This window comes from Littorina saxatilis, linkage group LG8, assembly GCF_037325665.1.
Source record: "Littorina saxatilis isolate snail1 linkage group LG8, US_GU_Lsax_2.0, whole genome shotgun sequence".
NCBI classification, from domain to species: domain Eukaryota; kingdom Metazoa; phylum Mollusca; class Gastropoda; order Littorinimorpha; family Littorinidae; genus Littorina; species Littorina saxatilis.
Window position 1 is genome coordinate 33,610,901 of NC_090252.1, and position 23,100 is coordinate 33,634,000.

Below are 23,100 nucleotides of genomic sequence, written 5' to 3' on the forward strand. Positions count from 1 at the left end.
TACAAAACATGAACCAAACTGACTTAATGCTTTTAGTTAATATTAGTTTCTCATGATCAATGTGTTCAAAATATTTCCCTCTCTCTTCACCATTCCCTTTGTGTAGCAATTGATTTGAGTTTCAGTCGGAAATATATAGTAATTGATCTCCCTTACAAACATCTAGTGTTTTTCCTGCTGTGCTGCTTTCATTTTTGCAAGCAAGAATGGAATGTGTTCCTGTCCGAAATGTCGCAGAGCGATCAGTTCATGGTCAAGAGACAACAAAACATGGGTTATTCTCCAGAGCTGGGTACCATTTTGTGACATGCATCCTCAGTCCTTTAAATGATTATAATGTATATTTAAAGGCAACTAAAATGTAATGTGTTAACTTTGTTCGTTAATACTCAAGTTAGATAATGATACAGACAATCAACGAAAAAGCATATCATGCATGTGTGTCTTGTTGTAATTGACGGGCGCTGTGGCGGGGTGGTAAGACGTCGGCCTCTTAATCGGAAGGTCGAGGGTTTGAATCCTGGCCGCGGCCGCCTGGTTGGTTAAGTGTGGAGATTTGTCCGATTTCCCAGGTCAACTTATGTGGAGACCTGCTAGTGGCTTATCCCCCTTTGTGTGTACACGCAAGCACAAGACCAAGTGCGCACAGAAAAGATCCTGTAATCCATGTCAGAGTTCGGTGGGTTATAGAAACACGAAAATACCCAGCATGCTTCCTCCGAAAGCGGCGTATGGCTGCCTAAATGGCGGGGTAAAAACGGTCATACACGTAAAATTCCATTCGTGCAAAAACACGAGTGTACGTGGGAGTTTCAGCCCACGAACGCAGAAGAAGAAGAAGAAGTAATTGTTAGTATTTAAATCCATGTCACATCCTCTGGTTTCCCTGTTACGCGAGTGATGCACTTTGAAATGCTTGAAATGTACTGAACGTAAATAAACAAAAATGTGCAAGTATTTCTATTTGTTTCTCTACAGAACACGGATATATATATGGAACCAGTATTTATCAATAAAATCAACTTGTATGGTTGAAATGTCTCAGCTAAAGAAATAAATAGCACCTTCGTAACATATGGTTTCCACTGGTACCCAGCTCAGGAGAATAGCCCAATTATCAGATCATGTATGTCATTAAAAAAAACGGTGCAAGTTTAAAGTCACAGAGACCTCAAAGTATTAGCATGAAAAGCCGCTGTCGCTCAAACACAATCACCTGTCCTAAAATTATGCGTGTTGTCGCACAGTCTCTAAGATGGTTGGTTCTCTACTGTACAATGATGTGAACAGTTACGTATACATGTCTATTAGTTTTGAGTGACAAGTTCAAAACTCACACTTGTAAGTGCATAAAATAGGGTTTAATTCAATGTAAACTCAAACAAATAAATTAAACGAACTACGTATTAGGTTATGACTTTGAAAAGCTGCTCTTTTTGCGGTTAATGTGCACATGATTCTTTGCTTACGCAAATACGTACGACTGTCGAGTATAGATACAATATTTCGGAACACATCTTCCGGTTAAAGGTTAAGTGTTTGATACTCGTTGAAAAGCTGAGCGACAGGCAGACAGACAGACAAACAGACTGACAGACAGAGACAGAAAGACAGACAGACATATAACAGACTCAGTTGGTAGAGCACTGGACTTGTGATCGGAAGGTCGCAGGTTCGAATTCGGGCCGGGACGGACAAGGGTCAACTTTATGTGCAGACCCAGAGACGGAAGCCATGTCCCACCCCCGTGTCATCACAATGGCACGTAAAAGACCTTGGTCATTCTGCCATAAGTGCAGGTGGGTGATTACACCTAAACAAGCACACACCTGGGTAGCAAGACTCAATTGCTGATAGCTTTTCACTGGGAGGGAGCGATCCGAAAGTTCCAGCTATGGGACAATAAAGAAATGAAAAGAAAAGAAAAAGACAGATTGATAGACAGACTGACATAGAGAACATGTGCTAAAATAATAAAACTCCGCTAAATAAAAACAGCGCTGACATGTTTTACTTTTAGTGTTGTCGGCCACAGTCAGGCTGTCCATCATTGGAACACTGGATTTTCGCTTTAAGTTTTATGCTGTATCTTAGTTTTAGGATAGCTTCATTTGATGACGTTATATTTGCGGTTTACTAAAATTTGAGGTGGCATGCTAATGACCAGTTTACAATGACAATGACAATTCTTTATTTATTTATTCTTTATTTTACAAGGGTAACAGAATAAGCATAGGAATACTGTTTTCCATCTGTCCCTCAAAGAGAGAGAGAGAGAGAGAGAGAGAGAGAGAGAGAGAGAGAGAGAGAGAGAGAGAGAGAACGCAGGAACGCAGGAACGCAGGAAATTTAATGCGAGGCCACCGGCATATACGCATGGGGGTTTACAAAAGACACAGGAAAAAATAGGAATAAAAATCAACAACAAAATTTCATGGTTGTACAGAAACAAAAAAATATATATATCGTGGCACGAAAATTTACAAATTTTGTCTCAAAGTATCAGTCATAGCAACAATTGCCTGTTTGAAATTTCTTCATCACGTGTTTTCATGGCATAATAACAATACATGGCTACAGCTCTATTAATGTATATACTCTCATTTTGTAGCAGAAAAATCAAGGGTGGTACATGTACATTGTCAGTGAAATATTTCAAAATATATTTTACACGTAGATCCTGGTATTTTGGGCAATGTAGCAGAAAATGTATTTCGTTTTCCACAGCAGGACAAAACGGGCACGTGTTTGGTACAGCACTATAGCGTTTGTTTCCATTCAGGTCAATAATACCTAGGCGTAGTTTGACAAAAATGTTTCTAAATTTAGTTAGTGTGATATCCGTTAGGTATTTTTCCGGCTGCAATAAAGACTTGAACGAACTATACGTTGAAAATCTATCACTTTCCATTATCTTACCAAACCATTCCTGCTTATAGCAGTCAATCAAACGCTGTCTGAACGCACGCAAAAAAGCTTTTTCATGAACAACACCACCATTCAGCCATACAAAGGAAAACCCACACATATCCAAACAACGCTTTACCGAGCAAGCCCAATTTTGCAAATCAACCTCATTTCCGGGTAATCTTAAAAATCTTTTTTTATCCATCTCGTACGCTTGTCTAGGTAATCTAACCAAAAACATGTTCTGCAGCTTTAGCCAGTACCTGATAACACTGACAGTACTGTCAATGAATAAAGGGAAACGACCGAGTTCTCCATATGCCATCGCGTTTGGAGTTCTTGGTAAAACATTCAAAAATCTTTTACAAGCAAACAAATGCGGAGATTCAACAGAACGAAAGCGTGTGATACCCCATATTTCAGAGGCGTACAGAAGCATAGGTTTTACTAGCGCATCAAACAATTTAAAAAATACACTAACATCCATGCTACCTAAGCTCCACATTGTTTTCATGATTTCTACCACTTTTCCCTTGGCTCTGCCTGCAAATTCTTCTAAAGCAATGTCAAATGATAATTATGTTGTCAATGTGACACCCAAATATTTATAACTGTTTACAACATCCATAGGTTTACCTTGATAAAACCATTTTTCTGTCTTAGATAGATGACCGCCTTTCCGAAAAACCATTACTTTTGTTTTCTTTAAATTTACACTGAGGCCGCCTATTTAGGATGGAAGTAAAAACTTTACTAATAGTACTCAGGAGGGAAATGCCCCTATAATTTCCAGGATTATTTACATCACCCTTTTTCAGTAAAGGAACTATCACGGACTGACTCCATTGTTTAGGAAACACACCAGTGTCATAAACACGGTTAAAGAACTTAGTGAGAAAAGGGGCAACAATATCCTCAGCTGCTTTTAGAAATTCTGCTGGTATTTCATCAATACCAGAAGCTTTCCCTGCTTTTAATTTTCGAATGGCTTGTTTTACCTCAGCTAACGAAATTTGTTCATCCAATTCATAAATATGTACATCTTCCTCACTTTCTTCATTTATTACATTTCGTTTTGTTCAGGCGTTGAAGCTGTGTGCTGTCCCAAAATGTTTTCAAAGTGATCTTTCCAGACATCGATATTTATAGTAGCACGGTTTCTCTCCCTTGGGCGAGACCGTTTTACCGTTGACCAGAACATGGAAGGATTTTTTCTGTTTTCTAGTAAAGAATCTTGTACTGATTTTCTATATGCTTTCTTTTCCTCTTTTATCATATTTTGATATTCAGATCTTTTTTGCAAATACTGTAGTTTATCCTCAACCTTTCTAGTGCGAGAGTACCGACTAAGTAATCTATTAACTTCACGTTTTCCCTCCCTACACTCTGTGTCAAACCATCGGCTCGTACGACGCTGACGGCCTCCAAAAAACACAGTGCGTCGCATGCACCGACCCGCTTCTAAAAGCGTGTTTACAAACATTGTCAAGGCAGCGTCAGAGTTATCATCAATACATGCAGCAGCGTCATCAATGGCAGTTTGACCTTCACGTGAAGAAAGAAAATCTAAAAATACACTAGCTTTGGAGGAATCCCAAGTCAGTTTCTCTGAACTAGTCTTATTCTCACTGTCTACATCAGCGTCAATTTTTAGGGCAGCACACACATCTAGCCGAACAGGCATATGATGAGACTCAATGCGGTTGACAACAGAAAACATATTTACATATTCAACAAAATCAACTGAAGACAAAAAGTGATCAATAGTACTATTTCCTCTTTCAGACACAAAAGTGAATTTATCATCGAAACCTGGTTGTACTAATCCATGCAGAGGTACAAGGTGAAACATGCAGCAAAACTGAATCAGTATTTTACCAAAGTTATTTGTCAAAACATCTTGTGATTTTCTTTCAAAAACATTACCATCCTCATCATCATCTTCTTCATCAACACATTCAAGACACCAATCCCCTATTCGGGCGTTCAAATCACCTCCAAGTAAATAGTACACATCCCTGCCAGCTTCCATTAAAGACAAAATAAACTGTTCTAGCATTTCTAGAGTACAATCATAATCTTTTTTATCATAGTACACACTGCCCACTGGATGATTATACAGACCAATAAACATCATGTCTTTCTCACAACCAAACAATTCTTTTGAAAGTTTTACGCACAAAACATTTTCACTCTTGGTATCAATAGTCTCAACAAAATCCGACAGACATTTACGAATCAACATAACAGTTCCACCAGAAACATGGCCCATCTTGGTCAGTTTCACACCTGGTGAATGAAGGACAATGAAATCACTAAAATAGGTACTAAAGTCAAAAGACAAAGCTTGGCAAAGTAAAGGTTTCAGACAAAAAGCAAACATCAAAAGAAGTTATGTAATCAACAAAATCAGGGTCAGTTAGCTTGGCAATCAACCCATTTATATTCCAACAAAGAAATGAAAAAGAAGTATTCAATTTGTCCTTATTTGCTGTTGCAACATTATTTACATCAGGTGTGTTTTTGTCATGTGCTTGTGTGTCTTGTTTGTTTGCATTGTCATAGCCTTGGCCACGCCCCTATTCGCTGTTTCCTGCACGGGTGGGAGTTCCACGCACGTTGCGAAAGTAGGCCGAGTACCCACCACCTCCACTATCGCCACCCAATGTCATGTCTTTGTGGCCCTGCCGATTGGCTGAGCGGGTCACACGCTTACCTCTGGCGTCACTCTGCCCGGAATTCCGACCGGAATTTTCTTCAGTGTCACGGCTGTGACCCTGAGTGTCACTGACGTCACGCTCTATTTCTACTTCGCTGATTGGTTGACGTTGCTCGTGATCAGGGGGCGTCTCCGAGTCGGTGTTTGTCAACAAACCGGGGCCACCCGGCCGGCGGTTGTCAGCACGGCGATCATCGTTGTTTCTGGGGTTGTCATGGAAGCGTAGCTTGCCGTTTGTGTAGTAGGCCGTCTTCCCCTCCTCCCTCAGCTGTTTCAGCTTCTGGGTCTGCCGTCTGGTGAGATCTTGGGCCGCTGAGAGAGAAAGAGAGAGAGAGAGAGAGAGAGAGAGAGAGAGAGAGAGAGAGAGAGAGAGAGAGAGAGAGAGAGAGTAAAAGAGAGCGCAATCAAAACACAACCCAGTCACCTGGTAGTTAAAGGCTGCCATATACGTAGCGTTCATTAATTCATATTGTTTACATGTGCCAATAATGTTATAAAACTGTAAGGGGATATAATAACGATTGGTTGTAGCTTTCAAACACAGAAAAAATTATTTCAGTACTGCAAAGTGGTGTTGATAGTGTCGAATGAAAACAGAACAGTCTCAAACGCCATCTTTGGTTTACGAAACGTCACGAAGTGACGTCAACGGTCTAAAAATAGCCCAAGTCCTGGAGAACTGTTGCTAAACAATGCAATAAAGAATTAATTATTTCTCGTAATTGGTAAGGACTTCAAACCTAAAACTTTTCAGGAAGCTTAATTTATACATCCCCGCAACGATGGGAAAAGCCCTGGAAGTAATTAAACTAATCAAATAGGACTATGTCAGCCTTTAAAACTCAATCTGAAACTGACATCGACTGTCGAAGGCCTGAACTATTCAAGGTTCATGACTCTGGAAAAGTTGTCGGAGCTGGGAACTCGCTTTGGTCCAGTCCAACAGCAACATCATAATCAGAAGAGTCACCAACAAATAAAATCAAACGTTAGGTTATTTTCTCTTTTGGTTATTTACTTTGCTTCGATTGATAGCTGAATCTGCTTGCAACAGTGCTGTGCAAGGCTGTTCGAACTGTCGTCTGCTAAGACGGGCTTGTGTGAATCAGTCAATGCCGGTGTAACACGAGACAATTACTCCCGTTACTCAAAGAATAACATGAGGAGTAACTTATTCTGACAGTAAAATAATCGTGGAGTAAAATGTTCGTGTACTTTTTTCGTATGTCGAACAAAAGGAAAGTACTCCACGAAATGTTTACTAGGAGTTATTTCTCGCTTAACGTCTACAACAGGCGATGTATTGAAGCGTAGGCTCATATAAAGCGTGACGACTGAATATGTAAGTGATCCACGCGTGAAAACCAAAACAGAACAGCGCGATGGTAGCCACAATTTCAATCGACTTGGGTCACCGATCAAACCAGCATGGCCCGAACTGAATTAGTTGCGCTGCCGTTATCGTGCGCAATTCTGGTAAAAACATATACCCGGTATGCCGAATCAAGTACAACGAAAGCCGATGTCAAATGTACACAACGATATGTTAAAATGACCTTTTAAATGTAAAAGCAAATAACATACTTTTTTTTCGCAATAGGAATGTCTGAATGTCCACGTATAAGTCGAATGACGCCGTCCATTATGCAGACAAACGGGAACTAGCTTTGCGCATGGATTCATTGACATGAATTTTGTCCGCGGAGGCTTTTGGCAAACAGAAAACAGGCACCGGCAGGTTTTAGGGGAAACAGTTAGTGATTTTTTATGAAAACGTCGGAGTAATGGGATAAAAAGCTCACACACCTCGTCCTGAATATCTTGCATAAATATTTTCCTTCGGGTAGATTTTCAGGTATTACCTCGTCAAAGGCTCGGTAATACCTGAAAATCGACCCTCGGGAAAACATGCTAGATATCCAGAACTCGGAGTGTGTAACCTTACTTATCCCATGACCTGCCTCTTTGTCTCTGTTAGCTGAGGAGGTGATTATTCTGAACATTCCATCACAACCATATGGATATCCCATCACAACCGAGTTTCGATCTCAACTGTCATTGGTCATTGTCTTTGATTTCAGAGTACAATTGAATAATTTATAGAGGTCATCTGCATATTCAGAGTTTACAGATGGACTACTTTTTTCAACATACGACTGAAATATGTTGTGGTGTCAAAGTCAATATCACGTATAGGTACAGGCCTACATGTGTCAATATTGAGAAAATAAAGAATACTTCATACGATACGCACATTCTGCATGGATTTAAAGAGCGGAGTCGAGATATTTCGCTGGCTGAAGCGACTGCATGTTCAACGAGTATCGCAAGTGGGATCAAGGGACGATACTCCCTAATTTTTACACAGACAGCCATCTACACAGAACCGTGAGTGTGAGAGAGAGAGAGAGAGAGAGAGAGAGAGAGAGAGAGAGAGAGAGAGAGAGAGAGAGAGAGAGAGAGAGGGAGAGAGAGAGAGAGAGAGAGAGAAAGAGAGAGAGAGAGAGAGAGAGAGAGAGAGAGAGAGAGCAATCAAAACACAACCCAGTCACCTGGTAGTTCGAAAACTCAATCTGAAACTGACATCGATTGTGAAGGCATGCCTGCGGTGCATAACTCTGGAAAAGTTGTCGTAGCTGGGAACCCGTTGGGATCCATTCCAACGCCAAAAAAATTATCAGAAGACAGGCTCACAATGAAGTCAAATCAAACGTAAGGTTTTCTCAGTTGGTTATTTGCTTTGGCTGCAAGTGTATTGCTTCGATTGATAGCTGAATCTGCTTGCAACCGTGCTGTTCAAGACTGTTCGAACTGTCGTCTGCTAGACGGGCTTGTGTGAATCCGAGTCGAGTCAACTGCGGGGTTCAGCAACAAATGAGGGAGTGGCACCAAAATGAAAAGAAGAAGACGAAAAGAAGTTGGAGATACAGTTAAGATATATGGGGAAGAGAACAGGATGTGAGGTGTTAGATGTATCCAACCTTAGGTGTTCAAACTCAAGACCGGGACAAAGTAGAAAGCGATGTACCGCGACCGACTCTCAGTGCCGACATACAACTTCCAAGCTTTATTGCTTTACGTCTACAACAGGCGAAGTATTGAAGCTTTGGCTCACCTAAACCCGACGACTGAATATGTAAGTCACCCACGTGTGAAAACCAAAACAGAACAGCGCGATGACAGCCAACATTTCTATCCCCGACTGACAAACAGTTCCACTGCATGCGAACTGACTTGGGTCAACGATCAAACCAGCACGGCCCGAACTGAATTAGTTGCGCTGCCATTATCGTGCGCAATTCTGGTAAAAATATAAACCCGGTATGCCGAATTGAGTATAACGAAAGATGATGTCAAATATACACAGGGATATTTTAAAATGACTTTCAAAATGCAAAAGCAGATAGCAGACCTTTTAATAAGCAATATGAATGACTGAATGTCCACATACAAGTCGAATGACGCCGTCCATTATGCTGACAAATGGGAACTAGCTTTGCGCATGACTTCATTGACATGAATTTTGACTGCGGAGGCTTTTGGCAAGCTGAAAACAGGCACGGGCAGGTTTTAGTGGAAAAAGTAAGTGTTTTTAATGAAAACGTCGGAGTAATGGGATAAATAGCTTACACACCTCGTCCTGAATATCTTGCATATTTTCCCTCTGGTCGATTTTCATGTATTACCTCGCCAAAGGCTCGGTAATACATGAAAATCGACCCTCGGGAAAATATGCAAGATAATCAGAACTCGGAATGTGTAACCTATATCTATATTTATCTGCCTCCTTTTCCGCAGGATTTGTACTAAATACACGCCCGAATAAGAAGTCTGTGGAATATCATCTGTCGGAGTTTGCATTGCATGGTACGTTTGTGTATGTGGGTGGGTTTTTTTTCTTTCGAGAAGCACAGAGAGCATTATGCATACGGAGGCGAGAGTAGAAGAGTGAACGTCAAGTAATGTTCTACATACGTTGGGTGACGACCAGGATAAAATTGACAGTGGCCGCTTCAGGGATGCTGGATGTACGCGAGAACCCGTTCTCCACGCTCAGCTGCCAGGTTCCACTGTCCTCCTCGCTCACGTTCCTAAACACTAGCGTAAGCTTTAGGTTGGGAGGTGACCCTGTGATGCTCACCTGGCTGGAAAACAAAACAACAACAAACAAACAAGTCAAAGTCGATTTCTAAACGGAGTTGATCAAGTGCAAAAGTGGACAGAGGTATGAGGAGCATTGACTACAGACGTCGTCCGCCCTCAAAGTAAAGGAAGAGGACATGTTTGAATGAAAAAGTAACAGAAACTTACAAACGCCAACCGTTCTTTGTAACATGTGAATACACTGAGCACAAAAAGTTAAGAACATTTTGTCAGGGGTATAGCCCAGATGTCAAACAGCAGAGTTTTGGTCAGAAACATATGTGTTACTGAAGATCTGCCTTTCTTCTGCTCAAAAATGGGTTCGTTGGATTTGAGAATGTTTTGGGTATGACGTCACAGGTCCTTGACCACGCCTACCCTCAAAAATGGCGTTTTTTGACGGCATGATTCATTTTCAACAGTCAAAATTGTGACTTAAACGGAACAATGTTTCAGATCCTTTACATTAGGGATATTCGTGGTCACACACACACACACACACTCACACACACACACACACACACACACACACACACACACACACACACACACACACACACACACACACACACACACCTTGATTTAAATTAAGGTCGAAAGTGTTAAACTGAAAGAACAAATTAAATGCAGACAGAGTGAATCCAAACGTACCCTGGAATATGTTTGCAGTCACGTGTTGTCCTATTCCGGGGGCCTGCCAGGGTGCATTGTGTGATATTTGTGTAAGAAAAGATCTTGAAGTCAAACTGTGCTTCCGTTTGTGCGGATACAAACCTAGTGTTGCGTTCGCTGTCTGAGGGCAAAAACTGCGGAGGACCTAAGAATGTTAAACATTGTATTACTTTAAATGAGGAGAAATCAGTGACTTATCATGGATTTAATCCGCGAAGAGACTAGTAACTAATAACAACTTTCTAAGTCACTGTTATGTAAACTGAAGAAAAAAACCACAAAGTAAATGTATTCAATCATTCTTGTTTTACTTTCAGTCTGTATCCCACTACCCATTTTCTCTTTTCTTTTTAAATTAAAGAAAGGTATTCGCCCGAAACGTATAACTTCATGTGGGGAAAGGGAGCAAGGATCGGGGAAGGGGGGGGGGGGCGGGGTTGGGCATTGTCAGTTGTGCGAAATACGTTTAAATTCGAGTAAATCTTATTACCTTCATGCTTTGCAAGGGAGTACACGTGTTTGTGTTGTCTCTGTTCATAATGACCCTGAATTTAATGTTATGAAAATTAGGCCAGATCATCTCTGAGTAACTTATGCTTAATGTCTACGTGCCTGACAGTTCAAAAACAACAAAATGATTAACTCAATGAATCAAAATGGTGTTGTTATACTTACATTTTATTCGCAAAAAGACACTTTCCTGGACATCGACTCCTTCTGCTTCACACACGTAGAGTCCTGTATCCCAACAGGTTGCATTACGATCAAATATAGCTGCAGTGAGCTTGCCCCCCTCATTAGGCATAGGTCCTTTGTAATGTATAGTCTGGTTCTCTGGATTTCGAAGCAACATCTGCCGAAGGGGATTACCATTGTTCCAGGAACATATTGCCTGGACGCTTGTGTTTTCCACCGTATCAACTATGCTGTGTTGACCGCCGAGTGTGAACGAAGTTATGGTAGGAGGGTCTGAAGCAACCAGATGAGGAGTTACAATCGTATGCAAAATGACATGATCTGAACACATGTAAACATGGTTCTTCGCATAAATTAACATTTTCATCTTCTCACGCTGAAGATTTGCTAGCGTCGTAAATCGGTGTGTGTGTGGGGGGGGGGGGGGGGGGGGGGGGGGGTAATTCTAAATAATTCTTGTGTACAATGCGATGATTTGTCGTACGTGAGCGTACTCACTATTGAGTTATGTGCAGGCAATAATTAAGCGACAGAAAATGTTGCTGAGAAACATTATGTTGTTTACTTGTGTTTTCTTTTGCGTTTCAAGTGCTAACAAATCATCGGCAGTGGTAAGATTAGAACAAACTTTTGCAAGAACTTTTTTCTGTCTGTAAACATGAGAAAATACTCATATATTATTGTGCATAGTTTGTCGTAAAAAAAAGAAAAGAAGGAAAAGAGAAAAACTATCCTTCCCTGTAAGCGTTAGAGTATAACTCATCTACCCAGGCGTTTACTTTTGATAAAGATATTCTTCATTTTGGAAACATACCAAAAGTATACAACCTGGCTATGTCCTATGCAGAGTGCTCAATCAGTTTTGAAGATTAGCAGAAATGTCAATAAAGAAAATAATTCAGCAAACAATTTCCATTCTGCACAGAGATTCAATAGCTGAGATGTAGATTGTTGGTATGTGGTCAAGTGGAAGGAGCTCTTACTACAGAAAAAAGGTTTGACTGGTAAATCGTGAATAACAATATTTCTTACACAGGAATTAAGGATCTTCAAATACAGGGTGACCCCCGAAAATGCAACCAATAACAATGTTAACAACTCCTACATAGTTGGTTTGAATCAAATTCAGCTTAAACATGACCCTTCCACAAAGTGGTAATGTTGTAGTTTAAATGGTCTGACTTTTTAAAACAAATTCCAAATTCGGGGATCGAATCAACAGAACGAGGTTTGACATTGAGCAGTAGCAATACTTAACTGATTTCAACCCTCCAAACTTTTTACTTTGTTATTATCAAAATGTATGAGTATACAAAAACATCCCCCTCACCCCCCAGTTTATGGGTGACCTAAAGAAACCCGTTACATCTGGTTTTAGGGCTATCCCTAGACAGGAAAGCGTCTGTGTCATTGACAAATTCGGAAGTTTGATTTGGAACACATTTTGGAGAGAAGGTTAAAATCGGACCATTGTACCAACATATTTGAAACTTTGTGGAATGGCCGTTAACAAACCGAAGTTCGTGTACAACTATGAATATAAACCGCTAAACTCAAATGGCTAGAAAAATTACCCCCTTCGTTGTTAAGTTACATTTGTGAAAATAATGCCGCGTACTGTTATGTTATTCGGCCAACATATGTAGAAGTAATTAGCATTTGTTTTGGTTGCTTTTTTTTAATCACGCTGTATCTATTCAAAATGGTTCAGAGCAAATACCATGAATCTAACAGGAGCAAGATATACCGCAAGTTCGAAAAGCAATTTTGTCTGTAAAAAGTCAAGGAATGTGGACGTTCAACCATGTCCAATAGCTTGAAGGGCTTTTATCTTCTCAAACTCAACAGAATACACACACACACACACACACATACACACACAGACACACACACACACACACACACACAATTTAATGACAGCTAGTTAGAATATTGTCATCAACCTTGTCCCTGGCGGTGGACACACACACACACACACACACACACACACACACACACACACACACACACACATGCACATACACACACACACACGCACACACACGCACACACACGCACACACACTTACACACACGCATGCACACACAGACACAAAAACACACCTATACACAGACACGCGCGCGCTGCCATCGAGTTTCGTCAGTTGCTCCGCTTTTAAATTTCTGTAGTCATTGTATGCATGGTCATCTGTTCTATACCTGACAATATCATACAACAACAACAACAACAACAACAACACAAAACTTACATGTGACGTTGGCCGAGAATTCTTCCTTTTTCACTTTTTGCCGATCACTTTTGTCAAACGCCCCGCTTTGAAATATCAACTTTGTTTCTTTACGGTCAAACGTTGCAGTCAGGTTGCAGGAAAGGTTCCGGCCATCTTTCACACAGCGGCATTCTCCTTGGTTCAGCTGTTCTAGACCGACAGCTAAACATACCGGCGCTGTCGACCCCTGCCCGCGTTCAACATTAAACGTAAAGTCTAATGCAGTTGAGCACTCGTTGATGACTTCAAATGAAATGTTCTTGGTAGTGTTTTCGGCCACAGTCAGGCTGTTCATCATTGGAACACTGAAGCGGATGCCTGAAGAAACATTATGTACACGATTGTTCCCATTGGAAGCTTTTTGTGTAGAGGAACACACACACACACACACACACACACACACACACACACACACACACACGCACACGCACACATACCCACACATACACACACAGACAGACATACACACACACTCACACACACTAAATTATATCTTTCTCTCTTGACTTTCAAGATGACGCCCAAGTATGTCAAGGACTAGTTGTCACATTCTCTGTTCTATCAGTCTGTCTTACAAAGATTAGCATAAGATGGTTTGAAGCTTAATTTATCTTCAATTAATTTCTTCATTATGAGCACATTTCCAACGTCAAACACACACAAAACTATATTATATAAACTGAGCAAAAATATTATTTCACCCATTTTCGTACCCCAACTAAAACATTGATGTGCCATTAAAGACCCTCCATTTGGCTATTTGGCACACTTGTCGGATCAAAGATTTCTGTTATAGCTATCACGTGACCGCCGCCGAAGTAAGGGTACCCCCAAAATCGACCTAACATAAACGTCAGGTATCAATTAAAAAATCGAAAAAAATTTAGAATAGGCGCAACTTGGCAACTTTTACATACGAGAAGAAACAAAAATGATTTTTCTATCCAGAACAGGTTGTTTTGTTTTGCTATCTTGCGTATCTCTTGTGTTGTCATTTCTACTGATGCAGATGTGGAGCACATGAGCAGTAGAAAACGAGAGGTTTTTGCGTTCACTTTGAGGGGTACCATAACAAAAAGCGCTGTATTTCAGCAATGACTGAATGGATTGCTTTGCAACTTTTAGGATCTAAAGTCTACATTCGAGACTTACCTTGGGTAGAATTGTGGATCACTACAAGTTTGTACTCAGATGTTATGCACTCTTCTAGAAAATGTTTTAAACCTGTCACAAATTTGTACATTTACACCCCAAAAAATCATGACTGGGCATGCATACAGACACATGATTGGTACAAGAACTGCCAAAGTTTCATTAGAGTAAGCCTACTGACGGACATTTGCTGGCCATGTAAACACAGGAGAAAAAATGGAACGTTCAGGTTGTTTGCTATTGACAGCGGTTATCGGCTGAGTGCCTCTCTGAACATGGTGCAGTCACGGATGACTGAACATCGCTCTCACACTGCAATCCTCCAAAAAAATTAATCGTGTTTACATGGCCAGCAAACATAAACTGGTGATTTTGCTTAAATGAAACTTTGGCAGTACTTGTAACAAACATGTGTCTGTATGCATGCAAAGTCATTAATTTTTCTTTAAACCTATGGCTCGTTTTAAAACATTTTCCGAAAGATTGCATATTGTCTCAACAAATAATTGTAACGGTGCGAAATTTTACCACGGGTAAGTCCCATATAAAGACTTGCGATCCGCAAAGTTTCCAAGTGAAGGGCCTTTAATGGCATATCAAGTTTGCATGAAATGACACGGGAAGGAATGATTTAGTTGGGGTACGAAAATGGGTGCAATAATATTTTTGCTCAGTTTATATATGTTTGGAAGAGTATAATTTGTTTGAGTTGCATAGTAAAGCTAATATAATATTGGGCGTAATTTTTAATGTTACATTTCACGAACGAATTTTAAAGGTTAGAGGAAAATAAATCAAAAGAAATCTATTAATGAAGAAAAAAACATTCCAACAAAAATCACCAAGCATTGATTAGTTTTCATATTTTCAATCAAATACAACAAGACTATATGCACTACCCGTCATAACATAGTAAACAACAAAACAAATGCGTTTGAGTGATAGGGCCGTTTACTATACAGCCATATATCTAACTGGAAGGGCAATTTATTCAACTAATATATTCAGCAAACGCTTTCATATTACATAAGGTAAAGTCTATACAGTAGAACCTACAACACACACACACCCAAAAGCCAAATTCAAAAAGCAAAGTTTCTGTGGTCAACTTTTTTGTACTGGTTAAAGAAGAAGGCCCTGCTCTGACGGTACCACAAAAGAAAAGCAACAACAACTCCCGATCCAGGGTCAAAAATACACGGACATTAAAGGAGAGTCTCTCTGTTCAGATATATGACCCCAAAATGAGCGTTTACCGTGCTCAAGACACTTCCTCTTTGACAAACGACAAAGTTAGGCTTTCTCTTTTCTCTAACCGGTTACTCACATTCCTTTTCTCCATCAACATGGGTACACGACACTAGTAGACAGAGCCATGACATCAGCAAGAACATGTTGGGAAGAACACGCCAATTGTGTTGCTGACAAAATAGTTAACTGGTAGTTTCAGTGAAATTCAATTCACAGGCACATAATCCATGTTTTCCTCATATAATTATAGATGAATGACACTGTGTACTGAAACCGTCTCTTGTCGGTTGGTAAAGAGAATCTTCTTCCTGCCGATCAACTTCTTCAGGGTTAACATGTGTAACTATGTTTCATCACGAAACACGGTCCACTAGTTGGCTTTTCTGTCGGTTTGAAGCTAGCTTTATGATTACCTTCCTGCCTCAACCAACACTGGGTCTTCATTCGCGACGAGCATTTTGTCTCTTGACAAGTTAATAATAATAATCAGAAGCCACAGTTACCAGCATTGGACTTTGTTAAGCGCTTGTATGACTTAACCGCTGTAAATGGAGTGTATATAATGTAAGATTCACTCTGTTTTGTTCTGTTTTTGTTAATATTTGTTTGTTTGCTTAACGCCCAGCCGACCACGAAGAGCCATATCAGGGCGGTGCTGCTTTGACATATAACGTGCGCCACACACAAGGCAGAAGTCGCAGCACAGGCTTCGTGTCTTACCCAGTCACATTATTCTGACACCGGACCAACCCCATCCTAGCACTAACCCCATAATGCCAGACGCCAGGCGGAGCAGCCACTAGATTGCCAGTTTTAAAGTCTTAGGTATGACCCGGCCGGGGTTCGAACCCACGACCTCCCGATCACAGGGCGGACGCCTTACCACTAGGCCAATCGTGCCGGTTTCTGTTTTTGTTCTTTTTACATTTAGTCAAGTTATGACTAAATGTTTTAACATCGAGGGGGGAATCGAGACGAGGGTCGTGGTGTATGTGTGTGTGTGTACGTGTGTGTGTGTGTGTGTGTGTGTGTAGAGCGATTCAGAGTAAACTACTGGACCGATCTTGATAAAATTTTACATGAAAGTTCCTGGGTATGATATCCCCAGTCTTTTTTAATCATTTTTTTTCGATAAATGTCTTTGATGACGTCATATCCGGCTTTTTTGTAAAAGTTGAGGCGGCACTGTCACGCCCTCATTTTTCAACCAAATTGGTTGAAATTTTGGTCAAGTATTGTTCGACGAAGCCCGGACTTCGGTATTGCATTTCAGCGTGGTGGCTTAAAAATTAATTCATGACTTTGGTCATTAAAAATCTGAAAATTGTAAAAAAAATATTTCTTTTATAAAACGATCCAAATTTACGTTCATCTTATTCTCCATCATTTGCTGATTCCAAAAACATATAAATATGTTATATTTGGATTAAAAACAAGCTCTGAAAATTAAATATATACAAATTATTATCAACATTAAATTGTCGAAATCAATTTAAAAACACTTTCATCTTATTCCTTGTCGGTTCCTGATTCCAAAAACATATAGATATGATATGTTTGGATTAAAAACACGCTCAGAAAGTTAAAACGAAGAGAGGTACAGAAAAGCGTGCTATCCTTCTCAGCGCAACTACTACCCCGCTCTTCTTGTCAATTTCACTGCCTTTGCCGTGAGCGGTGGACTGACGATGTTACGAGTATACGGTCTTGCTGCGTTGCATTGCGTTTAGTTTCATTCTGTGAGTTCGACAGCTACTTGACTAAATGTTGTATTTTCGCCTTACGCGACTTGTTTTACATTTAGTCAAGTTTTGACTAAATGTTTTAACATAGAGGGGGAATCGAAACGAGGGTCGTGGTGTATGTGTGTGTGTGCGTGCGTGCGTGTGTGTAGAGCGATTCAGACCAAACTACTGGACCGATCTTTATGAAATTTGACATGAGAGTTCCTGGGATTGATATCCCTGAAAAAAAATTTCTTTTTTTTGATAAATGTCTTTGATGACGTCATATCCGGCTTTTCGTGAAAGTTGAGGCGGCACTGTCACGCTCTCATTTTTCAACCAAATTGGTTGAAATTTTGGTCAAGTAATCTTCGACAAAGGCCGGACTTCGGTATTGCATTTCAGCTTGGTGGCTTAAAAATTAATTAATGACTTTGGTCATTAAAAATCTGAAAATTGTAAAAAAATTATTTTTTTTATAAAACGATTCAAATTTACGTTCATCTTATTCTCCATCATTTTCTGATTCCAAAAACATATAAATATGTTATATTTAGATTAAAAACAAGCTCTGAAAATTAAAAATATAAAAATTATTATCAACATTAAATTGTCGAAATCAATTTAAAAACACTTTCATCTTATTCCTTGTCGGTTCCTGATTCCAAAAACATATAGATATGATATGTTTGGATTAAAAACACGCTCAGAAAGTTAAAACAAAGAGAGGTACAGAAAAGCGTGCTATCCTTCTCAGCGCAAGTACTACCCCGCTCTTCCTGTCAATAGACCTTTTTCACTTACATTTTGGCGCATGCGCTGTTAAGTTTATTGTCAGATATACCTGAACTAGGGGGCAAAAGGAAAAATCGACAACGAGGCTTGGTGCAAAGTTAAGTGCGAAGACGACGAGGCAAACTGTTGTGTTTGCAACTGCAAGTGCAACAGTGGAATGAAGAAAGAGAAATACGGTGGACAGAATTTGTCATTGTATGGCTTTCCGATGGGTGCAAGTGCGAAGGCGCAACAGCGAAGGACGCGATGGGTGCAAGCAATCCGACGACAGGGGTTTGTCGTGCCATTGAAAAGTCTGCTCGAGTCACTTCGTGTCTGGCAATGGCACGGCTATCAGCGATGCCAACTACGTTGACTTCGTACCCACCCTTAATCTTGGATTTCCCCCTCCCCACTCTCTACCTCTCTCTCTCTCTCGCATGATACCGTATATATACTGTTCAAAAAAAGAAACGCATAGTTGCTACTTGCCAAATTTGTTTTATTTTTCAAAAAAATTAACAGAAAATCCAATATTTAGATTATTTGTTTGAAATTTGGTATGGACACAGTTGAATGCACACACAGTTCATTTGCATCTTCAAATCAATCAGTCAATCAATACGATTGGGTGCCGAGGCTGTCAAGTCAGTAGGGGGTGTGACTGCCTTGAGCAGCAACAACTGCCCGGCACCTTCTGGGCATGGACTGGATCAGATGCCGGATATCTTGCTGTGGGATGGTGTCCCACTCCTCCTGAAGTGCCTGCAATAAATCGCGGTGATTTGCCGGCGCTTCTTCTCGCCTGCGCACACGTCTGTCCAATTCATCCCATAGGTGTTCTATCGGGTTCATGTCTGGCGACATGGATGGCCAGGGAAGCACCTGGACATGGTGGTCGGTGAGGAACTGGGTGGTGAGTCGTGCTGTGTGCGGGCGAGCGTTGTCCTGCTGGAATATGGCATCCTGGTCAGCCAGAAGAGGAAGGGCGTATGGGCGCAGAATTTCCTCCACGTATCGCTGGGCAGTTATGCGCCCTTGGACGTGCACCAGGGTGCTCCTTCCAGCGGTATTGATCGCCCCCCACACCATGACGCCTCCACCACCATGAACGGGTGCCTCATCCACACAGTTGGGCGCGTAACGTTCGTTTACTCTCCGGTAGACCCTCCTCCGACCATCATGTCGCTGGAGCAGGAAGTAGGACTCGTCGCTGAACCACACGTGTCTCCAGTGATTCCGGACGGTCCAGCGAAGGTGCTGGTTGCCCCACTGCACTCGGTTCTGGCGATGGCGGCGGGTGAGGACAGCTCCTCTGTGAGGTCTGCGAGCTCTCAAACCAGCTTCATGCAGGCGGTTCCGCACGGTCTGGTCCGATAATCGGTGTGGCCCGGGGAGAGCCTGGACAGAAGATGAGGCCGACAGGAAACGATTCCGGAGGTGGCGGAGCCGTATGAAGCGGTCGTGAGCAGCAGTTGTCGCCCTTGGTCTTCCCGCTCGTGGCAAGTCAGCAACGGAGCCAGTGGCTTGAAACCTGACCCACAGTCTACTGATGGTGCTCTGGGACACGTGGAAGTGCCTGGCGATTGCACTTTGACTTTGGCCTGCTTGTAAACGACCCAATGCAATTTGGCGGTCTTCTCTGCTCAATCGGGCCATCTTTCGTCGCTGAATTGTCGTCTGATTTCTTTGTGGCGAACAATCCGCTTTTATGGGTTTTGGAAGACATGGTGAGAGCTCAATATTCCCCGAGTTTCACGAGATTACACTGAAGCATGACGAGTGGTCATGCCAAATGAGCAATTTTGACATTGTAGCCACTGATAACGAATGCGTCACGTGCAGAGCTCACTTGTGGCAATGGACGAAAGGTCGACGACCAGATAAACATTTTCTGCAGTTTGGTGGATATCCTTGTAGCCATATAACTAAATTAACCAAATATTACAAGCTATGCGTTTCTTTTTTTGAACAGTATACATACACGGATGTTTTTCTGTGTGTGAGTTTGTGTACGATACCGTGTGTACGTATGCGTTTGTGCGTGTGTGTGCGTGTGTGTGTGTGTGCGGTGTGTGTGTATGTGTGTGTGTGTGTGTGTGTGTGTAATGAAGAGAGAGAGAGAGAGAGAGAGAGAGAGAGAGAGAGAGAGAGAGAGAGAGAGAGAGAGAGAGAGAGAGAGAGAGAGAGAGAGAGCGGTAATTGAATTTGGCTTTTACCGAATGAAAACTATTGTCAAAAACAGTGCATTAAGAACTAAAACCAACCAACCATAAAATAAAAAGCACCCTCCATCCCTTTTAACTGTCTCTCTCTTCCGCTTTCTCGCGCTTTTTCTGTCTGTCAATCCCCCCCCTCTCTCTCTCTCTCCCCCTCTCATTTCATAAAAGAATTTGGGAGAGAAGAAAAGGTTTCAATATCCTCGGTTATACCTTGTGTCAATATTTCCATTTACAAATATATGCCATAACACTGTCTTACAATTAGTCAAAAACAAAGCCCTTTTTTTCTAAAAAGATCAAAATCCGAAAGAAACAACTGAAAATCATGCAGAGACTTTCTTCCGAAAATTACAAATCTCTGGCAAATTGAAAGGAACAACAAAATATTCCTTCAGAGAGAGAGAGAGAGAGAGAGAGAGAGAGAGAGAGAGAGAGAGAGAGAGAGAGAGAGAGAGAGAGAGAGAGAGAGAGAGAGAGAGAGAGAGAGAGAGAGAGAGAGAGAGAGAGAGGCAGAGAGAGAACTCAGAACTCGGAATGGTTTATTATTAAGGCCAGAGAGAGAGAGAGAGAGAGAGAGAGAAAGAGAGAGAGACAGAGTGAGTGAGCGAGCGAGTGAGCAAGAGAGAGATTGAGAGATAGAGAGAGTCACACACACACACACACACACACACACACACACACACACACACACACACATACACACTGAAACAGACAGACACACGCACACACACGCACACACATACATACACAGACATACATATACACACACAAACCACGAGTGAGAGCGAGAGACTGAAAAAATGAGAAAGAGAGAGTCGTCAGTAAGTAGTGGTATTGACACGTAGCGATAATGACACGTCGCGCTAAAAGATGTAGTGCTGTCGACACGTAGTGATAATGAACGAATGATAGCGACTCATCGACAAATTATTTGTAGCACTAATCAACGTAGCGATAGCGGCACGTAGAACAAATGACACGTAGGACAAATGACACTCAGCACAAATGACAAATGACACGTAGCGCTAGCGATACGCACCCTCGCTTATGCAGGGGAAGTTCGCCAAGTCTTTCGTCCATATACCACCAATAGCCGTTTCAAAGCATACCTTCGTGCATGTCCTTGACTTTTTGTTCATGATTTTGAACAAGATAATCCGTTTTCTTGCAGAATTTCTCAAAGTAATCCTCTGGCAAAGTAATCTTCGAACATCGAAAGTGAAAGAGGTATTTCAGGCCAGGCACCTATCGCCCCCTAGTTCCGGTTATCAGAGAGAGGCTGCCGTGCCCTAAAATCTGATTGGTCGAAACGCTGGGGGCAAAGGTTATACGAAAAAGGTCTATTTCACTGCCTTTGCGGTGGACTGACGATGCTACGAGTGATACGGTCTTGCTGAAAAAGTGCATTGCGTTCCGTTTCATTCTGTGAGTTCGACAGCTACTTGACTAAATGTTGTATTTTCGCCTTACGCGACTTGTTTCCTCTTGAGACAGTGTGTGTTTGTGAGTATGTGTGTGTGTGTGTGTGTGTGTGTGTGTGTGTGTGTGTGTGTGTGTGTGTGTGTGTGTGTGTGTGTGTGTGTGTGTGTGTGTGTGTGTGTGTCTGTCTGTCTGTCTGTCTGTCTGTGTCTGTGTATGTGTATGTTCGTGTGTGTGCGCACGTGAGTGTGTGTGTGGCTGTGTGAGTTTGGCTTTACCTCCCCTGCTATGGCATAGGGATGCTTTGAAATGTGACCGCCTTGTTCTTGTGTGCTGAAAGGGAAGTAGTCGCGTTTTGTTTTCCGCTGCTGTGTTTGTTTGTTGTTGCCGTTTCAGTTAAAAGCTATGAAAACGTTTAATGCAGGAAAAAATTGTTTTAGCTGGAATAGATCTATTGACTACGTTTGGCAATGTAATACGTCAATACCCGACTTGTGCAATGCAGCTAATTTGAGACCCTGTGGTACTCGAATGTTCTCCTTTATTTAAACAAAAGAAGAAGTAAATGTATTGCTATGCCTTTTCTCAAATTTGATTCAAGACAATCAGACCACTATCCTCAAAGTGATATAGTTGGGTTGTTTTGTTTTTTTGTTTTGTTTTTGGGGGAGGGCTTAGGGGTAACTCCGTCTTCATAATGACAACTAACAAACAGCGGAGTTACACACTCGGCAAAGCCTCACAGATTTTACATCTGCACACATCCCCACACCCACCTACACCACCATCCTCGTCACACATTCCTAGTTCAGATGTTAACAATTGGTAAGAACTTGATTTTATGTAGCTAAATACGATTGGCTAATGGAGTGTTGCAGGTCAGTCAAAACGATATCAATTTGTAGACAGAACATTTCTTGAAACTATTTGTTTTAGTAGTCCACAGATAAAGTGCGATTTGTGAGAAGTGTAAAACAACTCAAATATCTTATTTGGTGGGTTTTGCGCTCGTTACATTTTGTTTTTCCGCTCTTGAGTTGCATCTTTGGAAGGTTAATCGTAAGGCATCGACCTACACATTTACGTAAAGAAATGGTTGAATGTACGGCTTTTCTGTGTGTAAAAAAATACTTCAAACGGTGTTATTTGCGT

General features: G+C 41.3%; 2 long non-coding RNA genes across 2 annotated transcripts in view; both read right to left on the bottom strand.

The window, feature by feature from the left end:
* LOC138973373 (uncharacterized) overlaps positions 1-23,100 on the bottom strand; it is a 458,327-nt gene that overhangs the window by 14,373 nt on the left and 420,854 nt on the right. The gene's annotated exons all lie outside the window — the stretch shown is intronic.
* Positions 10,427-13,718, bottom strand: LOC138972277 (uncharacterized). Its single transcript, XR_011457528.1, has 3 exons — positions 13,386-13,718; positions 11,117-11,410; positions 10,427-10,586 (listed from the first exon to the last, which is right to left on the bottom strand). It is a non-coding gene; the product is annotated as an uncharacterized lncRNA (long non-coding RNA).